Source organism: Scyliorhinus canicula, chromosome 6 (assembly GCF_902713615.1).
Source record: "Scyliorhinus canicula chromosome 6, sScyCan1.1, whole genome shotgun sequence".
In the NCBI taxonomy this organism is placed as follows: Eukaryota; Metazoa; Chordata; class Chondrichthyes; order Carcharhiniformes; family Scyliorhinidae; genus Scyliorhinus; species Scyliorhinus canicula.
In genome coordinates this window covers 207,780,000-207,802,002 of record NC_052151.1, presented here as the reverse complement: position 1 = coordinate 207,802,002, position 22,003 = coordinate 207,780,000, and the positions used below count along the sequence as shown (strand labels likewise).

The 22,003-nt window shown below is 44.3% G+C and overlaps 7 non-coding genes across 7 annotated transcripts; all 7 read left to right on the top strand.

The window, feature by feature from the left end:
• The first annotated feature begins 8,482 nt into the window (after nucleotides 1–8,482).
• trnas-aga lies at nucleotides 8,483–8,564 on the top strand. Its single transcript has one exon. It is a non-coding gene; the product is annotated as a tRNA-Ser (tRNA).
• Nucleotides 8,565–10,467: 1,903 nt separating this feature from the next.
• On the top strand, nucleotides 10,468–10,549 carry trnas-aga. The gene has a single exon. It is a non-coding gene; the product is annotated as a tRNA-Ser (tRNA).
• A 1,904-nt stretch (nucleotides 10,550–12,453) lies between these two features.
• Nucleotides 12,454–12,535, top strand: trnas-aga. The gene has a single exon. It is a non-coding gene; the product is annotated as a tRNA-Ser (tRNA).
• Nucleotides 12,536–14,437: 1,902 nt separating this feature from the next.
• Nucleotides 14,438–14,519, top strand: trnas-aga. Its single transcript has one exon. It is a non-coding gene; the product is annotated as a tRNA-Ser (tRNA).
• A 1,903-nt stretch (nucleotides 14,520–16,422) lies between these two features.
• trnas-aga lies at nucleotides 16,423–16,504 on the top strand. The gene has a single exon. It is a non-coding gene; the product is annotated as a tRNA-Ser (tRNA).
• A 1,904-nt stretch (nucleotides 16,505–18,408) lies between these two features.
• trnas-aga lies at nucleotides 18,409–18,490 on the top strand. Its single transcript has one exon. It is a non-coding gene; the product is annotated as a tRNA-Ser (tRNA).
• Nucleotides 18,491–20,390: 1,900 nt separating this feature from the next.
• trnas-aga lies at nucleotides 20,391–20,472 on the top strand. Its single transcript has one exon. It is a non-coding gene; the product is annotated as a tRNA-Ser (tRNA).
• The last annotated feature ends 1,531 nt before the right edge of the window (nucleotides 20,473–22,003 follow it).

Genomic DNA, 22,003 nt, shown 5'->3' with positions numbered 1-22,003 from the left:
ATTTCTGGGAGTAACTAGTAAAGCCTCTGGTGTACCAATGTGCAGCGATACTCTTGAACATCCCTCCTTTTGACACATGGTCCTTGCCGTGTGTCAACTTAGCGAAATGAGGAAATAGCGCTTTCGGTAGACATGGCTTATCATTGGGGCCGTGCTATACCCCTTCTTTTACCTTAACCCCGCCTTTGACCATTCGTTCTTTTCTTCCCGTGAGGCTTGTGTTTGCAGGTCTTGTATGTCCGCTGTTGGGATAGGAACTGTTAGTATTGGCATGTTTACATTATCACTGATGGGTTTTCGCGCTGCTGCTTTCGCTGCCGCATCCGCCCTTGCATTTCCCTGTGAGACTGGATCGGTTTTCCCTGTATGTGCGTCACACTTACAGACTGATACACTCAGGTAAGAGGACTGCGTCCAAGAGATCAGAAATCAGCCCTTGATGCGTGATTGGTTTGCCTGTTGATGTTAAGAATCCCCTATGTTTCCACAAGGTTCCAAAACCATGAGTCACCCCAGAGGCATATCCACTGTCTGTGTAGATAGTAACGGACTTGCCTTCTGCAAGTTTACATGCTTCTGTAAGGGCTATCAGTTCCGCAGCTTGTGCGGAGAGGTGTCTAGGAAGCGGCTCTGCTTTTAGTATGTTGTGTGATGTGACGATGGCATACCCCACACAGTTCTGGCCCACTTCTCGATCTCTGAACGCGGACCCATCCACAAACAGTTCCATGTCGGGATTTTGTAGGGGGTATCCTGCAAGTCAGGTCGCGGACTACGCACTTCATTAGTTAGAGCAACACAATCATGTGGTTCCCCATCACCTGCGGTGGAAAGAAGAGTGGCGGGGTTAAGTATGGTACACCTTTTCACTGTAATGTTTGGCATTTCCAGCAGGATCGTGTTATATCTTAACCACCTTGCCGCAGACATATGAGCTGTTTTTTGCTCTAGGAGAAGTAGTGAGACTGCATGTGGTACGAACAAAGTTAATTCACTGTATCCCACGATATCTCTAGAGACTGCTATTGCTTTTTCGGCAGCTGCGACTGCTCTCAGGCAAGCAGGCAGCCCCGTTGCTACTGGGTCCAATTTAGCAGAGAAATATGCCATTGGTCGAAGTTTCCCTCTCTGCTCTTGTAACAGCACGGATGTCATGCAGCCTCGTTTTTCATCTACCGTTTGGATAAAAGGTTTATCTGGGTTGGGAATTCCTAGGGTCGGTGTAGACGGCAAAGCCAATTTCAAGTCGCTGAACGCCTTTTCAGCTTCTGGGGTCCAGCTGAGTGTACTGTGTGCTTGCAAGCCCTTCCCGTGGGCTATGTCACTCAGAGGGGCTTCGAGGACGGCATAGTTGGGAATAAACATCCTACAGCATGAGCGCACCCCCAAGAAGGACATTAACTGTTTTTTAGTCCTGGGTTTATGGATTTATTGCATTGCTTTCGCTCTGCTTTGTTCTAAGGTCTTACCCTGGGCCGATATTAAATGTCCCAGAAACTTTACTTGTTCTTGCACGAACTGCAATTTTGAAAGGCTTGCCTTGTGTCCTTCCTCAGCTGGGTGGCATAATAGTGCCAATGTGTCTTGCTCACACTGCTCCTTGGTTGGAGCTGTGATTAGACAATCGTCTACATACTGTAGGAGGGCTGATCCCGGGGACAGGATTAGTGCCTCCTAACTCTTTTTTAACGTTTCGTTGGAGATGGTGGGCGATTCACAATATCCCTGACATAACCTTGTAAATGTATAAGAACTTCCCTTAAATGAAAAGCAAACTAGTACTGACTGTCTGGGTGAACAGGAATGCTAAAGAATGCATTAGCGAGGTCTACTACGGAGAACCACCTGCTCCCGGGTGGGATCTGTGCCAAAATGGTATATGGATTCAGAACATTAGGGGCTCTGGCCATAACAGCATCACTGACTGCCGGCAAGTCCTGTACAAACCTCCATCCCTCGAGTTCTCCCGGGAGAGGCGCCTTTTTTACAGGGAAAATCGGTGTACGCACTGGTGAGTTTTCGCAGGGTACTATGACTCCCGCTTTCAATAGTGAATTGAATACCGGGGTTATCCCTTCTACCGCTTCGGGTTTTAGCGGATACTGTGTTCTGCATGGTCTATAATCAGACTTTGGTGTAATCTTTACGGGCTCACAATCACGTATTAGACCCACATCATGTTTTCCCTTTGCTCAAAGTTTCCCCGGAACTGTCTGCGGTCGCGGGTCATCGGCAGTAATTTGTACAAAACTCCAGGTTGTTCCCCTATGGCTCTGGTCCGAGGCGGGGACTATTTCCACCACTCTCTCTGCCTGAGATAGTCAGTTAAGATTCTTTTTATAAGCTCGCATACTCGTACTGAACCACACAGTTGTGTCTGAAAGCAGTGTCCAATCATTGACTTTGAGATTTTTGAGGACCCACGGTCCCAAATCTTTCCATTGTCTATTGCGCCCTTTCGCTAACGATACATGGGGGTGTGACCCTTCTATTGTAAAGGTGTGTGGTACTCCCGATCTCAGACGTATTCTAGACAGATCTATACTTGCAGCGCACCTATGCTCATCCCAATATAACTCCCGTATCAGCAGCACCTCAGACTTTTGCAACTTCCCTAGCCATTCATTCTCATATCGATTATCTGGTCCCCCCCAAGTGAATGTGTGCGGTGCAGTGCAGATTCTCCTCGGACATAAAGTCAGTGTTAATAGGGTTAACGTGTTTGCGTGCTTCTCCCATGAGTGCTCGGTTTACTGAACTCACTGCTGCTGGAGTCAATCTCCATTCATAAATATACATCAGTGGTCTGGCGTCAAATTTAACTCCTTGGAATGCTGTTTCCTCTCCTTCCGTAACCCTTAGTCCTCTGGGGTGCTGATCAGGCTAAGTCCCAATTTTCCTATCAAATCCCATCGCATGAGATTAATCGGGCAACACCCAGAGAGTAAAAATGCAAATTTAAACCTTTCTCCATAATTAGTCTCACACCTTAAGGGTGCAGTAAATTGTGCTTGTACAACGACGCCAGATGCACCGATGGAGTTCAGGTACCTCCCACTCGTCTTAATCGGTGCCTTTAATTGACTAATCTGTATCAAAGAGTTTCCAGCACCGGAGTCAGCTAAAAACGTAAGCCTTTCCCCTACCACAGTTAATACGTACACTGGCATTCGTCGATAGAATTCTTCATTATACTTAACATAAGTGCCTCGCGGTTTAGATTCGTGCATCACACTCTCTATAGTCTGTGTAAAGTTTTCAAGAACGTTAGTACAAGAGGTTAGCTTAAGTGGTTCTTCATTGCAAAGCATCAAGGTTTTGGACTCACCCTCTCCTTCAGGCATACCTCCATCGTCCTCTCCTCCCCTTTGTCAATTACCATTGTCATCATCGTCTCTTGGCCCTTCTTGTCTCTTTGTTGGGCAGTCTCTTGCCTCGTGGTCCTTGCTTCCGGACGTGAAACACCCATCCGTCTTACCGCGTCCTTGCCCTCGACCTCCCCTGCCTCTTCCTCTTGTCCGTTCTCTACCTCTTCCTCGTTGCTGACCTTCTGCAACCTGTGTCACCATCTGCATCATAGTTAGCTGTGCTTGGTGACTCTGATCCTCCCTCCTTTTGTTCCGCTTCGCCTTTTCTTGTGTCAGCAGCTTTTCAGCGTGTATGGCGTGTTCTTCAATTAAGTTGAGTTTCCCTGTGCCCCATGTAATACATGTATTTTTCACCTTCTTAGCGATGTCCTCACTTAATCCATTCATAAAACTGTTCCGCAGCTGTATTCATGTCAGCTGGTGGTGTAAGCCCACTATGAGCGTTATGGACTTCTGGGAGCCGGGTCAGGTACTGGGACACAGTTTCACCGTCACGCTGCTTACATATGAAAATTTTTGGCATAATATCCATTCTTACCGGAAAGGCAGTTTGACAGGTGTCTACCAGACCTGTAACAAAGGCGTTATAAGGCACATTGCCTGCATGGTCTGGTTGAACTTGGCGATCTCGTACATTATCATCTGGCCAATTGTGTCGGATCTTGGAGATGTCTGCGCCCAATTTCCTCCCCAATAATCGCCGCATCTCATGAGACATGGGGCGAAACTCGAGGCAGAACTTGCGTACCTTGCCTGCACATTTCTGGCCTTCCGCTTCTCTGGGATCTGGGAGTTGTTCATAGGCACATTCAATGTCTTTCATTGTCCACGATCTGTGGACAAGTATCGGTTGTCCTTCCGGGCCCGCCACGTCTATCATTGGAGCATTGAGGACACTGCCGAGACATTTACTGTCTCCTTCCCTTTCTTCGTCGCCTTTGAGATAATTAAACGGTTCTGGTGCATCTGGAAGGGCAGATTTAGGTCTGCACGACGCCTTACTCCGGGGATGGTGAGCTACTGGGGAGTCAGATGTAGTCATGGTACTGATATCTGGGTAAAGGGGGTGACGGTCAGCTCTTGACGGTAGAGTTCCCATGGACGTGTCAGGCGCTCCCCGAGGGGGTTCACTATATGGTGGAGGGCTCCGTGGCGGCTGTGGGCCTGGGTTCGTGGGGGCCACTAGTGGAGGAGCCGTTGGGCGCGGGAGGTAGCCATCCAGGTCGGGATCATCCGGAATGGGGTGACCTGAAATAGACTTAACACACTGAAGAGAGTTGGTTTTATTTGCAGTTTCTTTGGGTTTCGCCTGTGATCGTCTATTTCTTATTTCTGCCTCTGTTTTCCACAGACCATAAGCCGCCCAATTTATTGGTTCTCTTTTCCTTTTGCTTTTCTTTCCACATTCTTTTGCCCTCTGTTCTAACTGAGTTTTTAATAATTTCAATGTCTTAAACTAAAATTTCCTCCTTCAGGAAACCACACTCCTTCACCCACATTTTAACTTGACTCGCCGAGTCATGTCCATAATTAGTAACCATGTATCGTATATTAGGGCTATTTAAACTTGCAGCATTTGTTTGTTTTTTCCCATTGCTATTACCCATGACTGGTCTCTTACTTGTGACCCAGACTCACATTGACCTTATCCCTTGTGACTTGATTTTCCTCCGGAGGCTCCCGCACGTAAGCGCGTCCGCTTAGGTGGTTTGATTTTCATAAACCAGCACACCGATACCTATCGTTTAGGTATTTTTACAGGTCCAACCTGTTTGATAGATCCAAGTCTAAATCCACCCGTCACTGTGAGACTGTTCACCACTGTCTATAATTGATAATAGAGCAATTCCTTACCATAAATTTCAGTCCGGATCCCGGTGCTGCGGTGACACGGTAATTCCTGGTCCTCTCACGCTGATGGCCAATTGAAGCGTATGAGATGAGGTGAAAAGCCCTCAAGGCGTAAGCGCTAATGCCTCCCCGGAATCTCCCGGTGTCTATCTCAAGGACGGGGTCCCATCCTCGTCGCCAAGAACTGTGGTGGGAAAAAGGAAAACTCAGAAACAAACAGTCATGAATAAGAGCAAGTTAGTTTATTTGTTAACTCTGCAGAGGACACCTTCCTCTTTCTACAGGAAAGAGAGGAAAGCGCGCCGAGTGCCGCAACCTTCAGTCTTTATACATACAAAAGATACTATAATTTCTCCATTCCATATAAAGAGTTGTTTTTCTCCTGGCTTTACAATCTCGACCTTCAGACAGCTGGCATGTCAGTTTTGCTCTCTCTCTCTCTAACCTTGGACACACACACACACACACAAACGCCTGCAGCTTTAGTTAATCACACTATTAAGCAGTTATTCAATAATAAGTATTAACATTGTCCATTACACGTGCGAGGTGGATTGGCTATGAGTATGGTGAGAAAGCCATTGAATTGCTGGTGGGTCAGCTGCATTGCAGGCAGCAGCGTGGAATGTGGGAAGAGGTATTTCTGCATCTGAATGTGAAGTGATTCGTGGATTTGGAAGAATGTTCAGAATGTTTTGAGGGATATTTGGGCATATAGGTTCTGAAGGAAGGGGCGTATCGGACTGATAATCGAAAATAAATGTAAAATACTATCTTTAGTTGATGCGGAATGGTAACGTTAATTCCGTTTCTCTGTCCACTGATGCTGTCAAACTCGCTGTGTTTTGCCTGAAGTTTCTGGTTATGTGTCCTGAAGATTAATGGGGTTGCTTTAACCCAGATGTTTCTGGACCCTGAGCATAATTGCAGCATTTTCAGAATCCAGCAACAACTCCAGGTGGTATTGTGAATTGTGTCGGTGCATTATCGCCCTGTCAACAAATACAGAAAGAAAATGTACTGTGTTCAACAGCAAATTGCGAATTTTAATCAAATCAAATGAGATTTCCTAATTTAACAAAGGGATGCTATCAAAGCTTTCCTACAGCAACCTGAATGGAGCTATATTGTGATCACGAGTTTGGATTTCGTCAGGTTGTGAATGAAAGGATATTTATTATGAACACAATAATGTTCAGAATTGGATTCTGTGTGTCTGTCTGCGACTAACTGATTAAAAATTACCCAACTGTCAATTAATTCCGTAGCGGCCTCTGCGTCTGTGTAGTCGTGGCCGAGTGGTTAAGGCGATGGACTAGATATCCATTGGGGTTTCCCCGCTCAGTTTAGAATCCTGCCGACGACGAATATCATTTTTCTCATTAAGTTTCAAGTTTCACCACGTTCCTTTGGATCGAATCTTGTCTGATGCGAAATGGTAACCCACACTTTTCAAAAAGACCAGTTGTTTTTCCCAACAGAGTGCGCTCTATTTGAAACGTCTGGACACTGTTGCACATGTTATTATTCAGTGATTGGGGATGTGCACTGGGCTTTCTGAATAAGAATTTCACAATGGAACATATGCTATTATTTAGTGAACGGAGATGTACAGACACCTTTCTGGTTAAGAGTGAGATCACGGGGCATGCGTTATTGATCAGGGAGGGGATACGTAAAAGCGTGAACCTTGTGAGCAACAATTCCAACGTTTCTATTTGTCCAGCGATTGGCTATGAAGAATGCAGGAAAGCTAGTGATTCGAAACAAACCTGTTGGACTTTAACTGATGTTGCAAAACTTCTTACTGTGCTCACCGCTGTCCAACACCGACATCTCCACATCATGGCCATCTTCAAACAAAGACAATGTGAATGCTTTTCGGATATTGTATATCGCAAATTTATTGTAGCTGGTTGAATAAATACTAGAAAATAAGACGGCTCATGTCAAGACCAGCATCTAGGGAAATGTTCCTCACTCACTCGTCAGTCAGGAATGTTGGCTGTTTCCCAAGCACGGGATGGGTTCGATTACGGAGCATTGCCAATGTAACCTTATGGCGATCAAATGAGGATTCGCACGTCGCGAACGTTGCTTTGTGACTCTAAAGTCATCCACGGGTGTAATTCAAATAGCCATACTTTCAAATTCCATCAATCTCCCATTGAACTCAGATTTCATCTTTATTGTTAATAATGATTGACCATTGTGGGCTTGATGGCGCACCCGATTTTTTGCATTAAGATGGGGAAAGTGATTGTGGAGTATGTGGAAATTAATCAAAATGGGAACGTCTCGCTGTCCGTGATTTGGGAGGCATTGAAGGAGGTAATGAGGGGGAGGACATTTCATTCAAGACAGAGGTGATTAGAGAGGCAGGGGAGGACGGGCGTCGGTTGACCGGGGAGATTATGGCGGGTGATGGAAGAGATGTGGTGCATCTGGAACCGAGGCATTGAGTGAGGAGTTGCCCGTGAAGATTGATCTTCTATCGAAAGGGTGGATCAGCAATGGAGGCGAGCAAGGGGGGTTGGCTCTGATTATGGTGAGAAAGCCATTGGATTGCTCGCGGGTCAGCTCCATCGGCAGGCAGCAGCGTGGGAGATGGAAAGAGGTATTTCTGCATCTGAATGTGAAGTGGTTCGTAGATTTGGAAGAATGCTGAGAATATTATTGGGATATTTGGGCATTTCAGTTCTGAAGGGAGGGGAGTATCGGACTGATAATCGAAAATTAATGTAAAATATACTCTTTAGTTGATGCGGAATGGAAACGTTAATTCCGTTTCTGTCTCTATTGATGCTGCCAGACCCGCTGAGTTTCTCCTGAAGTTTCTGTTTTTGTGTCCTGAAGCTTAATGGGTTTGCTTTAACCCAGATGTTTCTGTATCCTGACCATTATTCCAGCACTTTCAGAATCCAGCACTAACTCCAGTTTGTATTGTGATTTGTGTCGGTGCATTATCGCCCTGTCAACAAATACAGAAGAATAATGTACCGAGTCCAACAGCAAATTGCGAATATTAATCAAATCAAATGACATTTCCTAATTCAACAAAGGGATGCTATCGAAGCTTTCCTGTAGCAACCTTAACGGAGCTATTGTGGCATCGCGGGTTTGGATTTCGTCAGGTTGTGAATGAAAGAATATTTATTATGAACACAATAATGTTCAGAAATGGATTCTGTGTGTCTGTCTGCGACTAACTGATTAAAAATTACCCAACGGTCAATTAATTCCGTATCGGCCTCAGAATTTGTGTAGTCGTGGCCGAGTGGTTAAGGCGATGGACTAGAAATCCATTGGGGTTTCCCCGCGCAGGTTCGAATCCTGCCGACTACGAATGTTATTTTTCTCATTCAGTTTGCAGTTTCACCACTTTCCTTTGGATCGAATCGTGTCTGATGCGAAATGGTATCCCACACTTTTCAAAAAGACCAGTTGTTTTTCCCCAACAGAGTGCGCTCTATTTGAAACGTCGGGACACTGTTGCACATGTTATTATTCAGTGATTGGGGATGTACACTGGGCTTTCTGAAGATGAATTTCACAATGGAACATATGCTATTATTTAGTGAACGGAGATTTACAGACAACTTTCTGATTAAGAGTGAGATCACGGGGCATGCGTTATTGATCAGTGAGGGGAGACGTAAAAGCCTGAATCTTGTGAGCAACAATTCCAACTTTCCCTTTTGTCCAGGGATTGGCTATGGTGAATGCAGGAAAGCTAGTGATTCGAAACAAACCTGTTGGACTTTAACTGATGTTGCAAGACTTCTTACTGTGCTCACCGCTGTCCAACACCAGCATCTTCACATCATGGCCATCTTCAAACAAAGACAATGTGAATGCTTTTCGGATATTGTATATCGCTAACTTATTGTAGATGGTTGAATAAATACTAGAACATAAGACGGCACATGTCAAGACCAGCATCTAGAGAAATGTTCCTCACTGATTCGTAAGTCAGGAATGTTGGCTGTTTCCCAGGCGTGGGTCCTTGTTCGATTACTGAGCATTGCCAATGTAACCTTCTGGCGATCAATTGAGAACTCCCAAGTCGCGAACGTTGCTTTGTGACTATAAAGACGTCCACGGGTGCAATTCAAATAACCATACTTTCAAACTCCATCAATCTCCCACTGAACTCAGATTTCTTCTATATTGTTAATAATGATTGACCATTCAGGGTTTGATGGCACACCCGATTTTTTTTGTTAAGATGGGGAAAGTGATTGTGGAGTATGTGGAAATTAATCAAAATGGGAACGTCTCGCTGTCCGTGCTTTGGGAGGCATTGAAGGACGTAATGAGGGGGAGAACATTTCATTCAAGACAGAGGTGATTAGAGAGGCAGGGGAGGACGGGCGTCGGTTGATCGGGGAGATTATGGCGTGTGATGGAAGAGATGTGGTGCATCTGGAACCGAGGCATTGAGTGAGGAGTTGCCCGGGAAGATTGATCTTCTATCGAAAGGGAGGGTGGATCAGCAATGGAGGCGAGCATGGGTGGTTGCCTTGAATTATGGTGAGAAAGCCATTGGATTGCTCGCGGGTCAGCTCCATCGGCAGGCAGCAGCGTGGGAGATGGAAAGAGGTATTTCTGCATCTGAATGTGAAGTGGTTCGTCGATTTGGAAGAATGCTGAGAATATTATTGAGATATTTGGGCATTTCAGTTCTGAAGGGAGGGGAGTATCGGACTGATAATCGAAAATTAATGTAAAATATACTCTTTATTTGATGCGGAATGGAAACGTTAATTCCGTTTCTGTCTCTATTGATGCTGCCAGACCCGCTGAGTTTCTCCTGAAGTTTCTGTTTTTGTGTCCTGAAGCTTAATGGGTTTGCTTTAACCCAGATGTTTCTGTATCCTGACCATTATTCCAGCACTTTCAGAATCCAGCACTAACTCCAGTTTGTATTGTGATTTGTGTCGGTGCATTATCGCCCTGTCAACAAATACAGAAGAATAATGTACCGAGTCCAACAGCAAATTGCGAATATTAATCAAATCAAATGACATTTCCTAATTCAACAAAGGGATGCTATCGAAGCTTTCCTGTAGCAACCTTAACGGAGCTATTGTGGCATCGCGGGTTTGGATTTCGTCAGGTTGTGAATGAAAGAATATTTATTATGAACACAATAATGTTCAGAATTGGATTCTGTGTGTCTGTCTGCGACTAACTGATTAAAAATTACCCAACGGTCAATTAATTCCGTATCGGCCTCAGAATTTGTGTAGTCGTGGCCGAGTGGTTAAGGCGATGGACTAGAAATCCATTGGGGTTTCCCCGCGCAGGTTCGAATCCTGCCGACTACGAATATTATTTTTCTCATTCAGTTTGCAGTTTCACCACTTTCCTTTGGATCGAATCGTGTCTGATGCGAAATGGTATCCCACACTTTTCAAAAAGACCAGTTGTTTTTCCCCAACAGAGTGCGCTCTATTTGAAACGTCGGGACACTGTTGCACATGTTATTATTCAGTGATTGGGGATGTACACTGGACTTTCTGAATAAGAATTTCACAATGGAACATATGCTATTATTTAGTGAACGGAGATTTACAGACAACTTTCTGATTAAGAGTGAGATCACGGGGCATGCGTTATTGATCAGTGAGGGGAGACGTAAAAGCCTGAATCTTGTGAGCAACAATTCCAACTTTCCCTTTTGTCCAGGGATTGGCTATGGTGAATGCAGGAAAGCTAGTGATTCGAAACAAACCTGTTGGACTTTAACTGATGTTGCAAGACTTCTTACTGTGCTCACCGCTGTCCAACACCAGCATCTTCACATCATGGCCATCTTCAAACAAAGACAATGTGAATGCTTTTCGGATATTGTATATCGCTAATTTATTGTAGATGGTTGAATAAATACTAGAACATAAGACGGCACATGTCAAGACCAGCATCTAGAGAAATGTTCCTCACTGATTCGTAAGTCAGGAATGTTGGCTGTTTCCCAGGCGCTGGGTCCTTGTTCGATTACGGAGCATTGCCAATGTAACCTTCTGGCGATCAATTGAGGACTCCCAAGTCGCGAACGTTGCTTTGTGACTATAAAGACGTCCACGGGTGCAATTCAAATAACCATACTTTCAAACTGCATCAATCTCCCACTGAACTCAGATTTCTTCTATATTGTTAATAATGATTGACCATTCAGGGTTTGATGGCACACCCGATTTTTTTTGTTAAGATGGGGAAAGTGATTGTGGAGTATGTGGAAATTAATCAAAATGGGAACGTCTCGCTGTCCGTGCTTTGGGAGGCATTGAAGGACGTAATGAGGGGGAGGACATTTCATTCAAGACAGAGGTGATTAGAGAGGCAGGGGAGGACGGGCGTCGGTTGATCGGGGAGATTATGGCGTGTGATGGAAGAGATGTGGTGCATCTGGAACCGAGGCATTGAGTGAGGAGTTGCCCGGGAAGATTGATCTTCTATCGAAAGGGAGGGTGGATCAGCAATGGAGGCGAGCATGGGTGGTTGCCTTGAATTATGGTGAGAAAGCCATTGGATTGCTCGCGGGTCAGCTCCATCGGCAGGCAGCAGCGTGGGAGATGGAAAGAGGTATTTCTGCATCTGAATGTGAAGTGGTTCGTCGATTTGGAAGAATGCTGAGAATATTATTGAGGTATTTGGGCATTTCAGTTCTGAAGGGAGGGGAGTATCGGACTGATAATCGAAAATTAATGTAAAATATACTCTTTAGTTGATGCGGAATGGAAAAGTTAATTCCGTTTCTCTGCCCACTGATGCTGCCAGACACGCTTTGTTTTCCCTGAAGTTTCTGTTTTTGTGTCCTGAAGCTTAATGGGTTTGCTTTAACCCAGATGTTTCTGGATCCTGACCATTATTCCAGCACTTTCAGAATCCAGCACTAACTCCAGTTTGTATTGTGATTTGTGTCGGTGCATTATCCCCCTGTCAACAAATACAGAAGAATAATGTACCGAGTCCAACAGCAAATTGCGAATATTAATCAAATCAAATGACATTTCCTAATTCAACAAAGGGATGCTATCGAAGCTTTCCTATAGCAACCTTAACGGAGCTATTGTGGCATCGCGGGTTTGGATTTTGTCAGGTTGTGAATGAAAGAATATTTATTATGAACACAATAATGTTCAGAATTGGATTCTGTGTGTCTGTCTGCGACTAACTGATTAAAAATTACCCAACGGTCAATTAATTCCGTATCGGCGGCTGCGTTTGTGTAGTCGTGGCCGAGTGGTTAAGGCGATGGACTAGAAATCCATTGGGGTTTCTCCGCGCAGGTTCAAATCCTGCCGACTACGAATATTATTTTTCTCATTCAGTTTCCAGTTTCACCACTCTCCTTTGGATCGAATCGTGTCTGATGCGAAATGGTATCCCACACTTTTCAAAAAGACCAATTGTTTTTCCCCAACAGAGTGCGCTCTACTTGAATCGTCGGTACACTGTTGCACATGTTATTATTCAGTGATTGGGGATGTACACTGGGCTTTCTGAAGAAGAAGTTCGCAATGGAACATATGCTATTATTTAGTGAACGGAGATGTACAGACACCTTTCTGATTAAGAGTCATATCACGGGGCATGCGTTATTGATCAGGGAGGGGATACATAAAAGCCTGAAACTTGTGAGCAACAATTCCAACTTTCCTTTTTGTCCAGCGATTGGCAATGGAGAATGCAGGAAAGCTAGTGATTTGAAACAAACCTGTTGGACATTAACTGATGTTGCAAGACTTCTTACTGTGCTCACCGCTGACCAACACCGGCATCTCCACATCATGGCCATCTTCAAACAAAGACAATGTGAATGCTTTTCGGATATTGTATATCGCTAATTTATTGTAGATGGTTGAATAAATACTAGAAAATAAGACGGCACATGTGAAGACCAGCATCTAGAGAAATGTTACTCACTCACTCGTCAGTCAGGAATGTTGGCTGTTTCCCAAGCACGGGTTTGGGTTCGATTGCGGAGCATTGCCAATGTAACCTTGTGGCGATCAAATGAGGACTCGCAAGTCACGAACGTTGCTTTGTGGCTCTGAAGACATCCACGGGTGTAATTCAAATAACCATACTTTCAAACTCCATCAATCTCCCATTGGACTCAGATTTCTTTTTTATTGTTAATAATGACTGTCCATTGTGGGTTTGATGGCACACTCGATTTTTTGCGTTAAGATGGGGAAAGTGATTGTGGAGTATGTGGAAATTAATCAAAATGGGAACGTCTCGCCGTCCGTGGTTTGGGAGGCATTGAAGGTGGTAATGAGGGGGAAGACATTTCATTCAAGACAGAGGTGATTAGAGAGGCAGGGGAGGAAGGGTTTTGGTTGATGGGGAGATTATGGCGGGCGATGGAAGAGATGTGGTGCATCTGGAACTGAGGCATTGAGTGAGCAGTTGCCCGTGAAGTTTGATCTTCTATCGAAAGGAAGGTTGGATCAGCAATGGAGGCGAGCATGGGTGGTTGCCTTGAATTATGGTGAGAAAGCCATTGGATTGCTCGCGGGTCAGCTCCATCGGCAGGCAGCAGCGTGGGAGATGGAAAGAGGTATTTCTGCATCTGAATGTGAAGTGGTTCGTCGATTTGGAAGAATGCTGAGAATATTATTGAGATATTTGGGCATTTCAGTTCTGAAGGGAGGGGAGTATCGGACTGATAATCGAAAATAAATGTAAAACATACTCTTTAGTTGATGCGGAATGGAAATGTTAATTCCGTTTCTGTCTCTATTGATGCTGCCAGACCCGCTGGGTTTCTCCTGAAGTTTCTGTTTTTGTGTCCTGAAGCTTAATGGGTTTGCTTTAACCCAGATGTTTCTGTATCCTGACCATTATTCCAGCACTTTCAGAATCCAGCACTAACTCCAGTTTGTATTGTGATTTGTGTCGGTGCATTATCGCCCTGTCAACAAATACAGAAGAATAATGTACCGAGTCCAACAGCTAATTGCGAATATTAATCAAATCAAATGACATTTCCTAATTCAACAAAGGGATGCTATCGAAGCTTTCCTATAGCAACCTTAACGGAGCTATTGTGGCATCGCGGGTTTGGATTTCGTCAGGTTGTGAATGAAAGAATATTTATTATGAACACAATAATGTTCAGAATTGGATTCTGTGTGTCTGTCTGCGACTCACTGATTAAAAATTACCCAACGGTCAATTAATTCCGTATCGGCCTCTGCATTTGTGTAGTCGTGTCCGAGTGGTTAAGGCGATGGACTAGAAATCCATTGGGGTTTCCCTGCGCAGGTTCGAATCCTGCCGACTACGAATATTATTTTTCTCATTCAGTTTGCAGTTTCACCACTTTCCTTTGGATCGAATCGTGTCTGATGCGAAATGGTATCCCACACTTTTCAAAAAGACCAGTTGTTTTTCCCCAACAGAGTGCGCTCTATTTGAAACGTCGGGACACTGTTGCACATGTTATTATTCAGTGATTGGGGATGTACACTGGGCTTTCTGAAGAAGAATTTCACAATGGAACATATGCTATTATTTAGTGAACGGAGATTTACAGACAACTTTCTGATTAAGAGTGAGATCACGGGGCATGCGTTATTGATCAGTGAGGGGAGACGTAAAAGCCTGAATCTTGTGAGCAACATTTCCAACTTTCCCTTTTGTCCAGGGATTGGCTATGGTGAATGCAGGAAAGCTAGTGATTCGAAACAAACCTGTTGGACTTTAACTGATGTTGCAAGACTTCTTACTGTGCTCACCGCTGTCCAACACCGGCATCTCCACATCATGGCCATCTTCAAACAAAGACAATGTGAATGCTTTTCGGATATTGTATATCTCTAATTTATTGTAGATGGTTGAATAAATACTAGAACATAAGACGGCACATGTCAAGACCAGCATCTAGAGAAATGTTCCTCACTGATTCGTCAGTCAGGAATGTTGGCTGTTTCCCAGGCGCTGGGTCCTTGTTCGATTCCGGAGCATTGCCAATGTAACCTTCTGGCGATCAATTGAGGACTCCCAAGTCGCGAACGTTGCTTTGTGACTATAAAGACGTCCACGGGTGCAATTCAAATAACCATACTTTCAAACTCCATCAATCTCCCACTGAACTCAGATTTCTTCTTTATTGTTAATAATGATTCACCATTGTGGGTTTGATGGCACACCCGATTTTTTGCGTTAAGATGGGGAAAGTGATTGTGGAGTATGTGGAAATTAATCAAAATGGGAACGTCTCGCCGTCCGTGATTTGGGAGGCATTGAAGGAGGTAATGAGGGGGAGGACATTTCATTCAAGACAGAGGTGATTAGAGAGGCAGGGGAGGACGGGCGTCGGTTGATCGGGGAGATTATGGCGGGTGATGGAAGAGATGTGGTGCATCTGGAACCGAGGCATTGAGTGAGGAGTTGCCCGTGAAGATTGATCTTCTATCGAAAGGGAGGGTGGATCAGCAATGGAGGCGAGCAAGGGGGGTTGGCTCTGATTATGGTGAGAAAGCCATTGGATTGCTCGCGGGTCAGCTCCATCAGAAGGCAGCAGTGTGGGAGATAGAAAGAGGTATTTCTGCATCTGAATGTGAAGTGGCTCGTAGATTTGGAAGAATGCTGAGAATATTATTGGGATATTTGGGCATTTCAGTTCTGAAGGGAGGGGAGTATCGGACTGATAATCGAAAATTAATGTAAAATATACTCTTTAGTTGATGCGGAATGGAAACATTAATTCCGTTTCTCTGCCCACTGATGCTGCCAGACACGCTTAGTTTTCCCTGAAGTTTCTGTGTTTGTGTCCTGAAGCTTAATGGGTTTGTTTTAACCCAGATGTTTCTGGATCCTGACCATTATTCCAGCACTTTCAGAATCCAGCACTAACTCCAGTTTGTATTGTGATTTGTGTCGGTGCATTATCGCCCTGTCAACAAATACAGAAGAATAATGTACCGAGTCCAACAGCAAATTGCGAATATTAATCAAATCAAATGACATTTCCTAATTCAACAAAGGCATGCTATCGAAGTTTCCAATAGCAACCTTAACGGAACTATTGTGGCATCGCGGGTTTGGATTTCGTCAGGTTGTGAATGAAAGAATATTTATTATGAACACAATAATGTTGAGAATTGGATTCTGTGTGTCTGTCTGCGACTAACTGATTAAAAATTACCCAACGGTCAATTAATTCCGTAGCGGCCTGTGCGTTTGTGTAGTCGTGGCCGAGTGGTTAAGGCGATGGACTAGAAATCTATTGGGGTTTCCCCGCGCAGGTTCGAATCCTGCCGACTACGCATATCATTTTTCTCATTCAGTTTGCAGTTTCACCATTTTCCTTTGGATCGAATCGTGTCTGATGCGAAATGGTATCCCACACTTTTCAAAAAGACCAGTTGTTTTTCCCCAACAGAGTGCGCTCTATTTGAAACGTCGGGAAACTGTTGCACATGTTATTATTCAGTGATTGGGGATGTACACTGGGCTTTCTGAAGAAGAATTTCACAATGGAACATATGCTATTATTTAGTGAACGGAGATGTACAGACAACTTTCTGATTAAGAGTGAGATCACGGGGCATGCGTTATTGATCAGTGAGGGGAGACGTAAAAGCCTGAATATTGTGAGCAACAATTCCAACTTTCCCTTTTGTCCAGGGATTGGCTATGGTGAATGCAGGAAAGCTAGTGATTCGAATCAAACCTGTTGGACTTTAACTGATGTCGCAAGACTTCTTACTGTGCTCACCGCTGTCCAACACCAGCATCTTCACATCATGGCCATCTTCAAACAAAGACAATGTGAATGCTTTTCGGATATTGTATATCGCTAATTTATTGTAGATGGTTGAATAAATACTAGAACATAAGACGGCACATGTCAAGACCAGCATCTAGAGAAATGTTCCTCACTGATTCGTAAGTAAGGAATGTTGGCTGTTTCCCAGGCGCTGGGTCCTTGTTCGATTACGGAGCATTGCCAATGTAACCTTCTGGCGATCAATTGAGGACTCCCAAGTCGCGAACGTTGCTTTGTGACTATAAAGACGTCCACGGGTGCAATTCAAATAACCATACTTTCAAACTCCATCAATCTCCCACTGAACTCAGATTTCTTCTATATTGTTAATAATGATTGACCATTCAGGGTTTGATGGCACACCCGATTTTTTTTGTTAAGATGGGGAAAGTGATTGTGGAGTATGTGGAAATTAATCAAAATGGGAACGTCTCGCTGTCCGTGCTTTGGGAGGCATTGAAGGAGGTAATGAGGGGGAGGACATTTCATTCAAGACAGAGGTGATTAGAGAGGCATGGGAGGACGGGCGTCGGTTGATCTGGGAGATTATGGCGTGTGATGGAAGAGATGTGGTGCATCTGGAACCGAGGCATTGAGTGAGGAGTTGCCCGTGAAGATTGATCTTCTATCGAAAGGGAGGGTGGATCAGCAATGGAGGCGAGCAAGGGGGGTTGGCTCTGATTATGGTGAGAAAGCCATTGGATTGCTCGCGGGTCAGCTCCATCGGCAGGCAGCAGCGTGGGAGATGGAAAGAGGTATTTCTGCATCTGAATGTGAAATGGTTCGTAGATTTGGAAGAACGCTGAGAATATTATTGGGATATTTGGGCATTTCAGTTCTGAAGGGAGGGGAGTATCGGACTGATAATCGAAAATTTATGTAAAATATACTCTTTAGTTGATGCGGAATGGAAACGTTAATTCCGTTTCTCTGCCCACTGATGCTGCCAGACACGCTTAGTTTTCCCTGAAGTTTCTGTTTTTGTGTCCTGAAGCTTAATGGGTTTGCTTTAACCCAGATGTTTCTGGATCCTGACCATTATTCCAGCACTTTCAGAATCCAGCACTAACTCCAGTTTGTATTGTGATTTGTGTCGGTGCATTATCCCCCTGTCAACAAATACAGAAGAATAATGTACCGAGTCCAACAGCAAATTGCGAATATTAATCAAATCAAATGACATTTCCTAATTCAACAAAGGGATGCTATCGAAGCTTTCCTATAGCAACCTTAACGGAGCTATTGTGGCATCGCGGGTTTGGATTTCGTCAGGTTGTGAATGAAAGAATATTTATTATGAACACAATAATGTTCAGAATTGGATTCTGTGTGTCTGTCTGCGACTAACTGATTAAAAATTACCCAACGGTCAATTAATTCCATATCGGCCTCTGCGTTTGTGTAGTCGTGGCCGAGTGGTTAAGGCGATGGACTAGAAATCCAGTGGGGTTTCTCTGCGCAGGTTCGAATCCTGCCGACTACGAATATCATTTTTCTCATTCAGTTTGCAGTTTCACCACTTTCCTTTGGATCGAATCGTGTCTGATGCGAAATGGTATCCCACACTTTTCAAAAAGACCAGTTGTTTTTCCCCAACAGAGTGCGCTCTATTTGAAACGTCGGGACACTGTTGCACATGTTATTATTCAGTGATTGGGGATGTACACTGGGCTTTCTGAAGAAGAATTTCACAATGGAACATATGCTATTATTTAGTGAACAGAGATGTACAGACAACTTTCTGATTAAGAGTGAGATCACGGGGCATGCGTTATTGATCAGTGAGGGGAGACGTAAAAGCCTGAATCTTGTGAGCAACAATTCCAACTTTCCCTTTTGTCCAGGGATTGGCTATGGTGAATGCAGGAAAGCTAGTGATTCGAAACAAACCTGTTGGACTTTAACTGATGTTGCAAGACTTCTTACTGTGCTCACCGCTGTCCAACACCAGCATCTTCACATCATGGCCATCTTCACACAAAGACAATGTGAATGCTTTTCGGATATTGTATATCGCTAATTTATTGTAGATGGTTGAATAAATACTAGAACATAAGACGGCACATGTCAAGACCAGCATCTAGAGAAATGTTCCTTACTGAATCGTAAGTCAGGAATGTTGGCTGTTTCCCAGGCGCTGGGTCCTTGTTCGATTACGGAGCATTGCCAATGTAACCTTCTGGCGATCAATTGAGGACTCCCAAGTCGCGAACGTTGCTTTGTGACTATAAAGACGTCCACGGGTGCAATTCAAATAACCATACTTTCAAACTCCATCAATCTCCCACTGAACTCAGATTTCTTCTATATTGTTAATAATGATTGACCATTCAGGGTTTGATGGCACACCCGATTTATTTTGTTAAGATGGGGAAAGTGATTGTGGAGTATGTGGAAATTAATCAAAATGGGAACGTCTCGCCGTCCGTGATTTGGGAGGCATTGAAGGAGGTAATGAGGGGGAGGACATTTCATTCAAGACAGAGGTGATTAGAGAGGCAGGGGAGGACGGGCGTCGGTTGATCGGGGAGATTATGGCGGGTGATGGAGGAGATGTGGTGCATCTGGAACCGAGGCATTGAGTGAGGAGTTGCCCGTGAAGATTGATCTTCTATCGAAAGGGAGGGTGGATCAGCAATGGAGGCGAGCAAGGGGGGTTGGGTCTGATTATGGTGAGAAAGCCATTGGATTGCTCGCGGGTCAGCTCCATCGGCAGGCAGCAGCGTGGGAGATGGAAAGAGGTATTTCTGCATCTGAATGTGAAGTGGTTCGTAGGTTTGGAAGAATTCTGAGAATATTATTGGGATATTTGGGCATTTCAGTTCTGAAGGGAGGGGAGTATCGGACTGATAATCGAAAATTAATGTTAAATATACTCTTTAGTTGATGCGGAATGGAAACGTTAATTCCGTTTCTCTGCCCACTGATGCTGCCAGACACGCTTAGTTTTCCCTGAAGTTTCTGTTTTTGTGTCCTGAAGCTTAATGGGTTTGCTTTAACCCAGATGTTTCTGGATCCTGACCATTATTCCAGCACTTTCAGAATCCAGCACTAACTCCAGTTTGTATTGTGATTTGTGTCGGTGCATCATCGCCCTGTCAACAAATACAGAAGAATAATGTACCGAGTCCAACAGCAAATTGCGAATATTAATCAAATCAAATGGCATTTCCTAAATCAACAAAGGGATGCTATCGAAGCTTTCCTATAGCAACATTAACGGAGCTATGGTGGCCTCGCGGGTTTGGATTTCGTCAGGTTGTGAATGAAAAAATATTGATTATGAACACAATAATGCTCAGAATTGGATTCTGTGTGTCTGTCTGCGACTAACTGATTAAAAATTACCCAACGTTCAATTAATTCCGTATCGGCTCGTTTGTGTAGTCGTGGCCGAGTGGTTAAGGCGATAGACTAGAAATCCCTTGGGGTTTCCCCGCGCAGGTTCGAATCCTGCCGACTACGAATATCATTTTTCTCATTCAGTTTGCAGTTTCACCACTTTCCTTTGGATCGAATCGTGTCTGATGCGAAATGGTATCCCACACTTTTCAAAAAGACCAGTTGTTTTTCCCCAACAGAGTGCGCTCTATTTGAAACGTCGGGACACTGTTGCACATGTTATTATTCAGTGATTGGGGATGTACACTGGGCTTTCTGAAGAAAAATTTCACAATGGAACATATGCTATTATTTAGTGAACGGAGATGTACAGACAACTTTCTGATTAAGAGTGAGATCACGGGGCATGCGTTATTGATCAGTGAGGGGAGACGTAAAAGCCTGAATCTTGTGAGCAACAATTCCAACTTTCCCTTTTGTCCAGGGATTTGCTATGGTGAATGCAGGAAAGCTAGTGATTCGAAACAAACCTGTTGGACTTTAACTGATGTTGCAAGACTTCTTACTGTGCTCACCGCTGTCCAACACCAGCATCTTCACATCATGGCCATCTTCACACAAAGACAATGTGAATGCTTTTCGGATATTGTATATCGCTAATTTATTGTAGATGGTTGAATAAATACTAGAAGATAAGACGGCACATGTCAAGACCAGCATCTAGAGAAATGTTCCTCACTGATTCGTAAGTCAGGAATGTTGGCTGTTTCCCAGGCGCTGGGTCCTTGTTCGATTACGGAGCATTGCCAATGTAACCTTCTGGCGATCAATTGAGGACTCCCAAGTCGCGAACGTTGCTTTGAGACTATAAAGACGTCCACGGGTGCAATTCAAATAACCATACTTTCAAACTCCATCAATCTCCCACTGAACTCAGATTTCTTCTATATTGTTAATAATGATTGACCATTCAGGGTTTGATGGCACACCCGATTTATTTTGTTAAGATGGGGAAAGTGATTGTGGAGTATGTGGAAATTAATCAAAATGGGAACGTCTCGCCGTCCGTGATTTGGGAGGCATTGAAGGAGGTAATGAGGGGGAGGACATTTCATTCAAGACAGAGGTGATTAGAGAGGCAGGGGAGGACGGGCGTCGGTTGATCGGGGAGATTATGGCGGGTGATGGAGGAGATGTGGTGCATCTGGAACCGAGGCATTGAGTGAGGAGTTGCCCGTGAAGATTGATCTTCTATCGAAAGGGAGGGTGGATCAGCAATGGAGGCGAGCAAGGGGGGTTGGGTCTGATTATGGTGAGAAAGCCATTGGATTGCTCGCGGGTCAGCTCCATCGGCAGGCAGCAGCGTGGGAGATGGAAAGAGGTATTTCTGCATCTGAATGTGAAGTGGTTCGTAGGTTTGGAAGAATGCTGAGAATATTATTGGGATATTTGGGCATTTCAGTTCTGAAGGGAGGGGAGTATCGGACTGATAATCGAAAATTAATGTTAAATATACTCTTTAGTTGATGCGGAATGGAAACGTTAATTCCGTTTCTCTGCCCACTGATGCTGCCAGACACGCTTAGTTTTCCCTGAAGTTTCTGTTTTTGTGTCCTGAAGCTTAATGGGTTTGCTTTAACCCAGATGTTTCTGG